Consider the following 12077-nt stretch of genomic DNA (forward strand, 5'->3'; position numbering starts at 1 on the left):
CATTTCCTGGCATACAGCTCCTAATATCCTGGGAATCTAAACTGTTTTGGGTTTTTTTGTTTGTTTGTTTTAGAAACTGGGGCTTGAACTCAGAGCCTACACCTTGAGCCACTCCACCAGCCCTTTTTTAATGATGGGTTTCTCGAGACAGGGTCTAGTGAACTATTTGCCTGAGTTAGCTTTGAACCACAATCCTCTAGATCTTTGCCTCCTGAGTAGCAAGGATTGCAGCGCCACTGGCTAGTCTCTGTAAGTTTTTTTTTTTTTTTTTTTTTGGCAGTACTTGGGTTTGAACTCAGGGCCTCACGCTTGCTAGGCAGGTGCTTTACCACTTGAGCTGCTCCACTAGTCCTAAAGTGTGTCTCTTTGTAACTATAGAGTCGACTGATGACGAGGGCTTCTGGACAGCCTCAGGATGCCCGCTGCTTGCCAGGGGGAGGGTAGACCGACCATGTGATTCTAGGGTTGGAACTTTCAGCCCCACCCTAGCCTCTTGGAAAGGGGAGGGTCAATGATGTCAGCAACTTGCAGCTGCTGGTAGTCTCAGCTTGCTGTCTGCTCTGGGCCTTTGCACATGCCTTTCCCTCTGCCTGGAGAGCCCTTCCCCACCCTTCCTCTATACACAAACGCACACACTGTCTGTGTCTAACTAATGTCTCAGTAGAATTAGGTCCCCCACACAAATATTATCTACCTGGCCTCTTGCACAGAGGTGTCCCATCTGCGCCCCAGGTTGTGCCATCCTGTCACAGCACTCAGCTGTGATTGCCCCTTGGCACAAGTGCACCCTGGGAGCAGGGACTATATATGGATTAGGCCAGCTCCCTGCCCTGTACCTGGTACCCAGAGGTGGTTACAGGTGGGTGTGTAGAAATGCTGATGAGTGATGAGGCTATGAACGGACAAGGCCATTTTTTCGTCGGGAGGAAGGGTCAGGGGCTATAGTCAAGGAAGAAAAAGGACAAGAGTCCCCTCCCAGCCAGTGTGGGAACAGCTCCTCATAGCCTTCAGGCTGGACCATGTATGCATGACCCTAGAGCTGGATGCTCAAGCTGAGAGCAGGGAGGCTGAATTCATAACACTCTTTGTATCACAGAGAGATGGGGTTCAACCTGGATCAGAGCATCCCTAGGTCCCTTCTCAAACCTGTTTCCAGAGGGGGGATAGGGAGCGAGGCCCTTCTGCTTCTTCTATGGGTTAGGCTCCCAGCCTCCTAGTCTCCCTACATCCCCATCTGTCGTCCTGAGATGGAAGCCAGAGTCTAAAGCCCGCATCTCTGGACGGCCTCATGATGGCCTAGGTCTGATCCACAAGCTTCTTTCCACCACCGCACTCCCTCCTATCCCCCACCTCACCACCACCCCTCCACACACCCTGATGAAAGAACTATGGGCAAATTCATTTTGGAGAAAAACAGGAAGTGGAGGCCAGAGCAGCACTGCAGAGTGAATGCGGCAGCCCCCTGTGTGGCGACCTTACTGGAACGTGGTCGGGGCAGCCCCAGACTGACTGCGGGGGTGTAAAGGGGTGAGGGGAGAGTCCAGCAAGTACCCTGCCATGGCCTTTATTTGGAGACCAAAATCACCTGTGCCTTGCGTCTTGCATCCGTTCTCAGCTTCTCACAACTCCTCCAGGTCAAGGCAACTGCCCTGTGTTACAGATGAACAAACAGACTTAGAGAAGTTAAGTGACTTGGCCAGGGCCACCCAGCATTTCCCACGGCTGGGTCATGGCTCCTTGATTCTTTCTCAGATTTTGATTTCTATCTGTGGTATTTTTTGTTCTGGGCCTGTGAGTGCACGGTGGGTGGGGGTGGGACGGCGGGGGGGTTGTTTCCTCAGGACTGGAGGCTATGGGGAGGCTGATGAGAAAGCTGGAGAGCCAGGCCAGCTGCTGAGGACCTGTCGCTGAGGCTCTGGTTCCTGAAATGTGTCCACTAGGACAGGCAGCTGCTCTGATGTCTGTTGGGGTCAGGGGTGAGATGTCACCCTGTTAAAGCACGGAGGCAAAGTGCAGACAACCCCCACCAAACACACACTCAGCTCTTTGTGATCTCAGCAACCTGAGAGGTCAAAGGGCTCAGAACTTTAACTGGTTTTAGAGCCCTCCTTCCCCTTCCTTCCTAAGCCTGGAGCTCAGGCAGCCCTAGGGTCACAGCTTCATGCTTTGGAGGCACCATCAGTGACCCCGAGGGGAGAGGTGGAACTCAGCTGGCCTGGCTGAGGTGTTGAGGGTGGAGAGAGACCCCTGATGCTGCAGCCCACCCAGGTCCAAGCACTCACGTGGCCCAGATCACAAAGCCCACTCACCCAGCTTGCCCCATCCCAGGACAGACCACGTCTAGTAAACAGGGCTTCTGGAGACCCTCCCCCACAGAGTCCCAGGGCCAGTTCTTTCCCTGCTCAGGGCGCTGGGAGCCCCAAGGCGTGGGGGAGCAGGGATCACTGTGCCATCAGTGTCTCCTGGCCATGACCTGCAGCTCCATCAGGCTCTGCCTCCCCCTCCTGACCACCACCTGTGCACGTATGGCCACCTCCAGGCCTCCCTCAACGTTCCTCAGGGCCCTTGAACTCAGCACATCTCAAATGTAGCTCCCCAGGCCCATCCATCCTGGTCACCCTTCTTGTCACCTGCTTCCTGGAACGGGGTGGGAAACTGAGCCTGTTGGAAGATTGTGCTCTTAGCCACTGGGCATGCAGGTTTCCAATCTTTGGTTTGGGGGTTTTGGATGTGTGCACACTACACACACCGCACACACACACACCTGTGTACCTCCTACCCTTGCGGGAGGACTGGACTGAGTGGGAGGCTGCCCTGGGACAGAGGTTGAGGGGGCACTTGCCCCTGCCCAGTCCAGTCCCCCTCCCTGGGCATCTGTCATCTGGACCACCGGGCCTCCGGTTTGGGATCCGAAGAAGCACGAGGCGCCACCTGGTGGCGCTGCCCAGGCAGCAGACCGCAGAGCTCAGCGTCGCCCCCTGCCGGCTGGGCTAAAGTACGTCGTGTCCTCCGCACGGGAGACAAGCAGAACACAAATTTTACTTTCCTTCCTACCAGCTTCCAGCCGGGATGGGGACGTGAGCATAACCCCGTGTTGCTGAGCTTGGGCGCTGGTGGGTGCAACGATGTGGGATAGAAGGCTCGTTGGTGACACTATTTTTGATCCTCAAACTTCACATCCCTTCCTCACTTTCTGCACTGCAAGTGACAGACCATTCCAGAGCAGTGTCCCCTTCTGCTACTGGGCAGCACAGTAAATCCTGCAGGCCCCGCATCTCAGTGTTCCCTCAAAGAGCTCCTCTTCCTCAAAGAGGCATCTTCCTTGGTGCCTGGGACCAACAGGTCATCTGGAGCTGAACTACAGCCCAAATCATGGGTCCTTGGTTCTAGCCTTCAGGGCAGGCTGTGCACTGCTGTTAGCTTCTCACTCTCCTGAGCACCTGGAGAATGGGTGCCTCCCATTGGCCAGCGTGGAATTTCCTCTGCAAGATTGCATGAGATTGGGCCGTGAAAACCATACCGATTCTGGAAGAATCATATTTGTATATGCAAAGAAACCAGACCTATAAAAAGTCCAGCGCACTGATTTGCCTTCAAGTACCTGCACATACACCAAGCCAGTTCTACAGGTCTCAGCTCCACCCTCACTCCTGTGTGGGCCTTTCTGACCACTGGATCATTCTCTCCCACTTTTACTTGCTTTGTAAGACTGTGTATAAGGGTCATGAGTTCTACCTTAAAGGGGCAATTCTGGTTTTTTTTTTTTTGGCGGTACTGGGATTTGAACTCAGGGTCTCATGCTTGCTAGACTTGCTCCACAGGCACACTACCGCTTGAGCCACTCCCTGTTTTGTGAAGCATTTTTTTCGAGATAGAGTCTCATGAACTATTTGCCTGGGCTGGCTTTGAACTGCCATCCTCCTGACCTTTGCCTCCTGAGTAGCTAGGATTATAGGTGTGAGCCACCGGTGCCTGGCCAATTCTGCTCTCTTAATAAATATCACTCTTTTCTTCACGGTTCTTTTACTGCACCTGGGGCAGTGTCCTAATCTTGGGCAAGGAATATCTGGCACACCGCAACCACCAGTAATAATTTCTGTTGTCTTCTCTCTGGCTACAGCAGCTGAGGCCCCTTTTGGCTCCTTTTTTACCTGCAGCACAGATATAACCACAGTGGCTATGCGGAGGACTGCTGTGACAGCTGAATGGTCCATGGTGTGCATTGTCCTAAATAAATGGATTATGATTGTTCCCCTTCAGGACCTGGGAATTTTCCTGACCTTTCCATTTCTTCACCTGGCTAGCAACTGTAGAACAATTAATTCACAGAAATATGGTCTGGAGCCAGGTGTGGTGGCCCTCGCCTGTACTCCTAGCTATATCAGGAGGCAGAGATCTGGAGGATCACAGTTCAAAGCCTGTCTGGGCAAAAAGTTCAAGAGACCCTCCCATCTTAACCAATAAAAAAGATGGGCATGGTGGTGTATGTCTGTCATTCCAGCCAAGCAAGATGATCTTGGTCCAAGCCATCATGGGCATAAACACAAGACCCTATCCCAAAAACTAAAGCAAAAAGGGCTGGGGGTGTGGCTCAGGTGCTAGGGCACCTGCCTAGCAAGTATATAGCCCTGAGTTCAAACCCCTGTACTGCCAGAGAGAGAGAGAGAGAGAGAGAGAGAAGGAAAGAAAGAAAGGAAGAAAGAAAAAGAAAGAAAGAAAAAAGAAACATGGTTTGGAGCCCAAAGGTTCAATTGAAATGTTCAAAGTGACAAGGTGGGAGACTCTACCAGCCTGTGGACCCTGGACCCTGTCCTTGGCTTCCCATGTCCTCTGTCACCAGGGCTGCACAGTCCACACTCCATCCCACTGATCCCACCTACTCTCCTACTCAAGCCCCCCCAAGCAGCCCTACCCTGTTCTCCAGATGGCTTCCCTTTCTGGATCTGTGCCTTCAGCCCGCATACAAGCTAGTCCCCTCCCAACTCAAGACGGTTCTAGGTACAACACTTCCCACTTTTTGAAGGGTTTGAGACTTCAAAATACCAAGTTGGTGGGGCTTGGGGGTGCAGCTCAGTGGCAGAGTGTGTGCTTAGCCGATGAGAGGCCCTGGGTTCAATCCCACCACCTCAAGAGAGGCTGCTTCCTTTCCTTTCCATTCTTTCCTTCCCTTTATCAGCAACATGCCCAAAAAGGCACTGGGGAGGGGGGGTGCCATGCAGCAGTTGCCCTCAGCCACTAGGTATAGGCACTAGACACCAGCCAGGTAAGGGAGGACTTCATGGAGAAGGATGACCTGGTAGGAGGTATCAGAGTCTGGGGAGAGAGACAAGAGGGAGTCCTGGCAATGAATTAGGACTTACTTGTTTTTTATGTGTTTTTGTATTATCTGTTCCCTTTGGAAGTCCATGAGGTCAGAGTCCCCAGTCACTCATTCCTGTATCCTCCGGACATAGGATGTGACCTATGTATCAAATGCCATGGAGTATGTATCAAATGTGACAACATGTCTGGTGGCATTTGATATCATGTTGAATGAATGACAGAACCAGTAGTCCCTGCCTCTAGATGGCCTCACACTTAGCAAGACTTGGTGATCCCTACACAGGGCAGTCCAGAGACAGAAGTGAGCCCCATCGCAGGTTTCAATTTTGGCCACTGCGGGAAAGAAGGGTAACCTTCACCTCCACAGGGAGGAAGCACAGTCCAAGGCAGGTCACAGTGGGTGGTGAGTTGGGTAGATGCAGGAGGGGATGCAGGTGAGATTGCTGGAGAGTGGCTGGACAGCTGCAAGAAAGCCTGGCATAGAGGGCTGGAGGTAGTCAGTAGGGCTGCATAAAATATCACTTTAGAGGGGAGGGGCCATTGGGTTTGAAGCACAAATCTGCCTGGGATCTCTGTTCCCCCAATCCTAGTGACAGTGTCACCAGCACCTTAGAACTCCCAGCATATTCCATGACCTTTGCAGAGCTGACTCAGTGAATCCAATTCCAGCCCCAAGAGATAGGTTTCCATAAAAAAAAAAAAACAGTTCCTATATATTTTTCCAGGTGGAAACTGAGTCCCAGTACTATGGTTCAGGTAAGTGTCCTACAAAAGCCCGTGTGTTAAGGGTTTGGTCTCCAGCCTGTGGCTATACTGGGAGATGGTGATACCTTTAAGAAGTGGAGCTTACAGGAATTATGGTGGCAGGAGATGGATCACTGGGCACTTCAAAAAAGACCCATCCTGGGGCCTTGGTAGTGAAATCTGCTTGTGTGCCACTGAAAACAGTGCTGCTGGCTGGCGTAAGTGTGTCGATGAAGCAGGGTACTGTGTGAGGTGAAGCATCGGTTCCGAGTGTGACGCAGTGTAACTCATCCCCTTGTAATGGGTCTGACAGTATTTGGATTTTCTGATAAGGCAGAGTGAGACTCAAGAGACCTGGGAGTCTAACTGTAACCTTGGGAGATACTACTCACCAAGGAATCGAATTCAGTGATGACAGAGTGTGCAGGAGTCACCTTTTCAAGTGTTTCCATCATGCCCTTCTGGAATCAGAATGGATCTTGGAGAACATCTGAAAGTCCACCCCCTGGCTCGAAGAGAGATTATGAAACTGCACTAAAGGATAAGATTTTTGTCTTTGAACTTGATGCCATGGATCATCTATCGTCATTCCTCGTCGTCTGTGATCAAAGAACAGATGGCTAAGGAAACTTTGGAGAAACTCAGAACAAGCTAGTGCCAAAGGGGTGGCAAAAGTGGGACGTGTTCACAAGTTAAATGAAGAAACTAGTAAGTCGTTTAGCCAAGGCAGGACACTTAGGAGCTGAAGGGAATGTAGGAGAGCCCAAGAGCAGAGGATGGAGTAGAGAAAGCTCAGGCAAAGGAAAGGGAAGCAGAGAGGTGTCTCTGAGTTCCGTACCAGCTTCCAGTTGCTAACAGCAGAAGCTTCGAGTCTGTGCTCTGCTCCTCATGATAATGACAGATGTGGCTGATCGTCCCGGGGTAAACTACCACTGGCATTTAGTGAAATAAAACAGAAGTCTGAAAAGTTAGACAGCATGGTAGCTGAGAAGCAGGAGAAAAGAAACCAGGAACGCCTGGAGAATGGAGTGAAAACAGGAGCCACTGAGGAGGTCCTGACTGCATAGCAGGAATCCCAGAAGATCAAGAGTTCTAGATCAGGGAGGAGCAGAGGATGATCCAAGAGACCCCCAAAAAGTAGACACAGAAAGGAAGACTTGACATCATGCCACAGAGACAGGAGTCCAAGAGGCCGATGGCAGAGGAGAAGACAGGAGGCGCTCTGAAGACGCCAGGCAGCAGAGACCTCATTAGCTGTGTGCACACCTTCTGCCCGTAAACTTCCTTTGCTGAGCCCACAGCTGTTCTGAGTAACAGGGAGCAGCTCCTGAACCCCGATCCAGCGAGGTAGATGTACAGTGTCCAACTTGATCTGAACTCGATCTGTTTTCCTTGATAAAGCCTAAAACTACATCCAGCATTTCTAGTGCAGCTGTAATACAGTCTGAGAGTATGGTCTTCTACAAGACGCTTACCGCTTTATTTCTTCAAGCAGGAGTGATCATGAATGAGTTGCGTTACTTCCCTTGGGACTTTTGAATGTTTGTAAAATGCTGTCTTTGTTTCTACTACAAATGGCAGCAGTTCTGGGAATTTTTCTTTTTAATTCTTCTTCTGACTTTTGTATTCTGCAATATCTATGCCCTCCAACTGTAGGAGGAAGGTGGGGCAGGGAAGCAATCTAGCCTCTGTTCTAAGGTTTTAGTCTCATTTTTAATTACTAGCTGATTGCAATTCAGAGCATTTAGACTAGAATATGTGCTGAGAAATTTAAAATATGTTTTCCAAATTTCAGCTTAGAGTTGGAAGTTGAATAACTATCAGTTTACATCTTTGGCCCTTTTTTTTTTTTGTTGTGGAACTGGGGTTTGAACTCAGGGATTCGTGCATGCAAAGCAGGCACTCTACCATTTGAACCACACCTCCAGTCCAGTTTTCTCTGGTTATTTTGGAGATGGTGTCTCATCAACTATTTGCCGGTGCTGACCTTGAACCTTGATCCTCCTGATCTCAGCTTCTCAAGTAGGTAGGATTACAGGTGTGAACCACCAGTGCCCAGCTACTACTGCCATTTTCTTTTTCTTTTGTCATTTTCAGTCCTGTCTCTCCACTAGGATAATGTGTGGCTGGAAATGTGGCTCAGTGGTAGAGCACTCACCTTATCTAATGCACACAAAGCCCAGGGTTCAATCCTCAGTGCACACATGCACACTCACATACATGCACACTCACATACATGCACACAATGCACGCACACACACAATGCACGCACACACACACACAATGCACACACACACACTCACATGCACACTCACACACTCACTCACATACAGAGACACACTCTCACATGCACACAAGCACACTCACATTCACTCACACACACACAAAATCTTGGGGGCTTTTTTTACTTTTTAAATTGAAACCTATCATCTCTCTTAGTTTGCTATTTGCTATTATATAACAAAATACCACAGACTGCGTGGCTTCACCAACAGAAATTAATTTTCTCCACTCTGGCTGCTGAAGTCCAAGACTGAGGTCTGGCAGGGCTGGCTTCTCTCTCCATGGCTTGCAGAAGCTGACTTCCCTGTGTCCTCGCTTGGCCTTCTCTTGTTCATGTGTGTCCCAAGTGTCCCTCTTTTTTTGGGGGGGCTTGGACTCAGGGCCTACACCTTGAGCCACTCTACCAGCCCAATTTTTTGTGATAAGGTTTTTCGAGATGGAGACTCTCAAATTATTTTCCTGGGCTGGCACCAACTGCGATCCTCCTGATCGCTGTCTCCTGATAGGATTATAGGCATGAGCCACCAGTGCTCAGCTGTTCCTCTTTTTATAAGGGCATGGGTTCTATTGTATTCGGGACACATCCCTATGACCACCAGTAACTTTTATGATGTCCTTAAAGACTATTTCCAGGTACAATTCAACTTGTGGGGGAACACAATTCAGTCTACAACATCCATACAGAAAAACACACACATCCTAACTACACAGATTGATGGTGTCCTACAAACTATTAACAACCCTCAGGCATTATACTTAATGGAGAAAAACTGAAACCATTCCCTCTAAAATCAGGAACTAGACAAGGATGCCCGCTATCTCCACACCTATTCAACATAGTCCTGGAATTCCTAGCCAGAGCAATTAGGCAAGAAGAAGGAATAAAAGGAATACAAATAGGTAAAGAAACTGTCAAAATATCCCTATTTGCAGACCACATGATCCTATACCTTAAAGACCCAAAAAACTCTACTCAGAAGCTTCTAGACATCATCAATAGCTACAGCAAGGTAGCAGGATATAAAATCAACATAGAAAAATCCTTAGCATTTCTATACACTAACAATGAGCAAACTGAAAAAGAATATATGAAAACAATTCCATTTACAAGAGCCTCAAAAAAAATCAAATACCTAGGTGTAAACCTAACAAAAGATGTGAAAGACCTCTACAAGGAAAACTATACACTTCTGAAGAAAGAGATTGAGGAAGACTACAGAAAGTGGAGAGATCTCCCATGCTCATGGATTGGTAGAATCAACATAGTAAAAATGTCCATACTCCCAAAAGTAATCTACATGTTTAATGCAATTCCCATCAAAATTCCAATGACATTCATTAAAGACATTGAAAAATCTACCATGAAATTTATATGGAAACACAGGAAGCCACGAATAGCCAAGGCAATACTCAGTCAAAAGAACAATGCTGGAGGTATCACAATACCTGACTTCAAACTATATTACAAAGCAATAACAATAAAAACAGCATGGTACTGGCACAAAAACAGACATGAAGAACAGTGGAACAGAATAGAGGACCCAGATATGAAGCCACACAACTATAACCAACTTGTCTTTGACAAAGGAGCTAAAAATATACAATGGAGAAATAGCAGCCTCTCCAACAAAAACTGCTGGGAAAACTGGTTAGCAGTCTGCAAAAAACTGAAACTAGATCCATATAGATCACCCTATACCAAGATTAACTCAAAATGGATCAAGGATCCCAAACTCTAAAGTTGATACAGGAAAGAGTAGGAAATACTCTGGAGTTAGTAGGTATAGGTAAGAACTTTCTCAACGAAACCCCAGCAGCACAGCAACTAAGAGATAGCATAGATAAATGGGACCTCATAAAACTAAAAAGAAATGGTCTGTAAACTGAAGAGACCACCCACAGAGTGGGAGAAAATATTTGCTAGCTATACATCAGACAAAGGACTGATAACCAGAATATGTAGGGAACTTAAAAAACTAAATTCTCCCAAAACTAATGAACCAATAAAGAAATGGGCAAGTGAACTAAACAGAACTTTCTCAAAAGAAGAAATTCAAATGGCCAAAAAACACATGAAAAAATGCTCACCATCTCTAGCAATAAAGGAAATGCAAATTAAAACCACGCTAAGATTCCACCTCACTCCTGTTAGAATAGACATCATCAGCAACACCACCAACAACAGGTGTTGGCGAGGATTCGGGGAAAAAGGAACCCTCTTACACTGCTGGTGGGAATGTAAACTAGTACAACCACTCTGGAAAAAAATTTGGAGGCTAATTAAAAAGCTAAACATTGATCTACCATTTGATCCAGCAATACCACTCTTGGGGATATACCCAAAAGACTGTGACACAGGTTACTCCAGAGGCACCTGCACACTCATGTTTATTGCGGCACCATTCACAATAGCCAAGTTATGGAAACAGCCAAGATGCCCCACCACTGACGAATGGATTAAGAAAATGTGGTATCTATACACAATGGAATTTTATGCAGCCATGAAGAAGAACGAAATGTTATCATTCGCTGGTAAATGGATGGAATTGGAGAACATCATTCTGAGTGAGGTTAGCCTGGCCCAAAAGACCAAAAATCGTATGTTATCCCTCATATGCGGACATTAGATCAAGGGCAAATATAACAAGGGGGTTGGACTTTGATCACAAGATAAAAGCGAGAGCACACAAGGGAGGGGTGAGGATAGGTAAGACACCTAAAAAATTAGCTAGCATTTGTTCCCCTCAATGCAGAGAAACTAAAGCAGATACCTTAAAAGCAACTGAGGCCAACAGGAAAGAGGCCCAGGAACTAGAGAAAAGGTGAGATCAAAAAGAATTAACCTAGAAGGTAACACACACGCACAGGAAATCAATGTGAGTCAATGCCCTGTATAGCTATCCTTATCTCAACTAGCGAAAACCCTTGTTCCTTCCTATTATGGCTTATACTCTCTCTACAACAAAATTAGAGATAAGGGCAAAATAGTTTCTGCTGGGTATTGAGGGGGTAGGGGGGAGAGGAAGGGGGAGGAGTGGGTGGTAAGGGAGGGGGTGGGGGCAGGGGGGAGAAATGACCCAAGCCTTGTATGCACATATGAATAAAAAAAAAAAAAAAACCCTCAGATCCAGAGACAGAACAGGGGTGGGGAGTGCAGCTCAGTGACAGAGTGCCTGCCCTCTGCTTGCCCCTGGTTTCCTTATACCAGGGAGGGGCCCCTCCATCCAGCTGACTGTGTCTCCCAGAAACCCATGGTCAACCTGGCCACCCCCAGCTTCAATCAGGACCGATAGATTATCCCTGAAACCTGCGGGTGTCACTCTGTTGTGTTCATCCTAGCTATAGCTCCTCTTCTGAGCTGTATGGAGCACCCATGTTTCTACCTTCATCACTGCTGTCCTAACTTCTGAGTTCAGCAGAGGGTCTTTTAGAAACACACGGCTCCCTTTCTGAGCCTTGCCACTGGTGTACCCTAGTTCTTAGGAGGCAATCTTCATCCCTAAGTGGCCAAGGGCCCTTTGTGGACAGACCCTATCCCAGTTCGTTCAAATCTCCCCAAGGGCCTTTGCTAAGCACTTCCTCTCAGTTGCAGAGACATTCCCCATCTTGCCCCAAGGTTTCTACGTGGCTGCACTCAAGTGTATGGTTTTGTGATCACTTATGTGCTGGCTAAACCTGCCTCTACACAGGTAAGCCTCCCTGTGATGGGTGACAGCTCTGTTTTGCTT

The 12077-nt window shown here is 48.1% G+C and overlaps 1 pseudogene; it reads left to right on the top strand.

Annotated features, from left to right (window-relative positions):
• The first annotated feature begins 6446 nt into the window (after positions 1 to 6446).
• Positions 6447 to 7133, top strand: LOC109682348 (putative RNA-binding protein Luc7-like 2 pseudogene; annotated as a pseudogene).
• Positions 7134 to 12077: the final 4944 nt, after the last annotated feature.

The sequence above is a fragment of the Castor canadensis genome, chromosome 7 (assembly GCF_047511655.1).
Source record: "Castor canadensis chromosome 7, mCasCan1.hap1v2, whole genome shotgun sequence".
NCBI classification, from domain to species: Eukaryota; Metazoa; Chordata; class Mammalia; order Rodentia; family Castoridae; genus Castor; species Castor canadensis.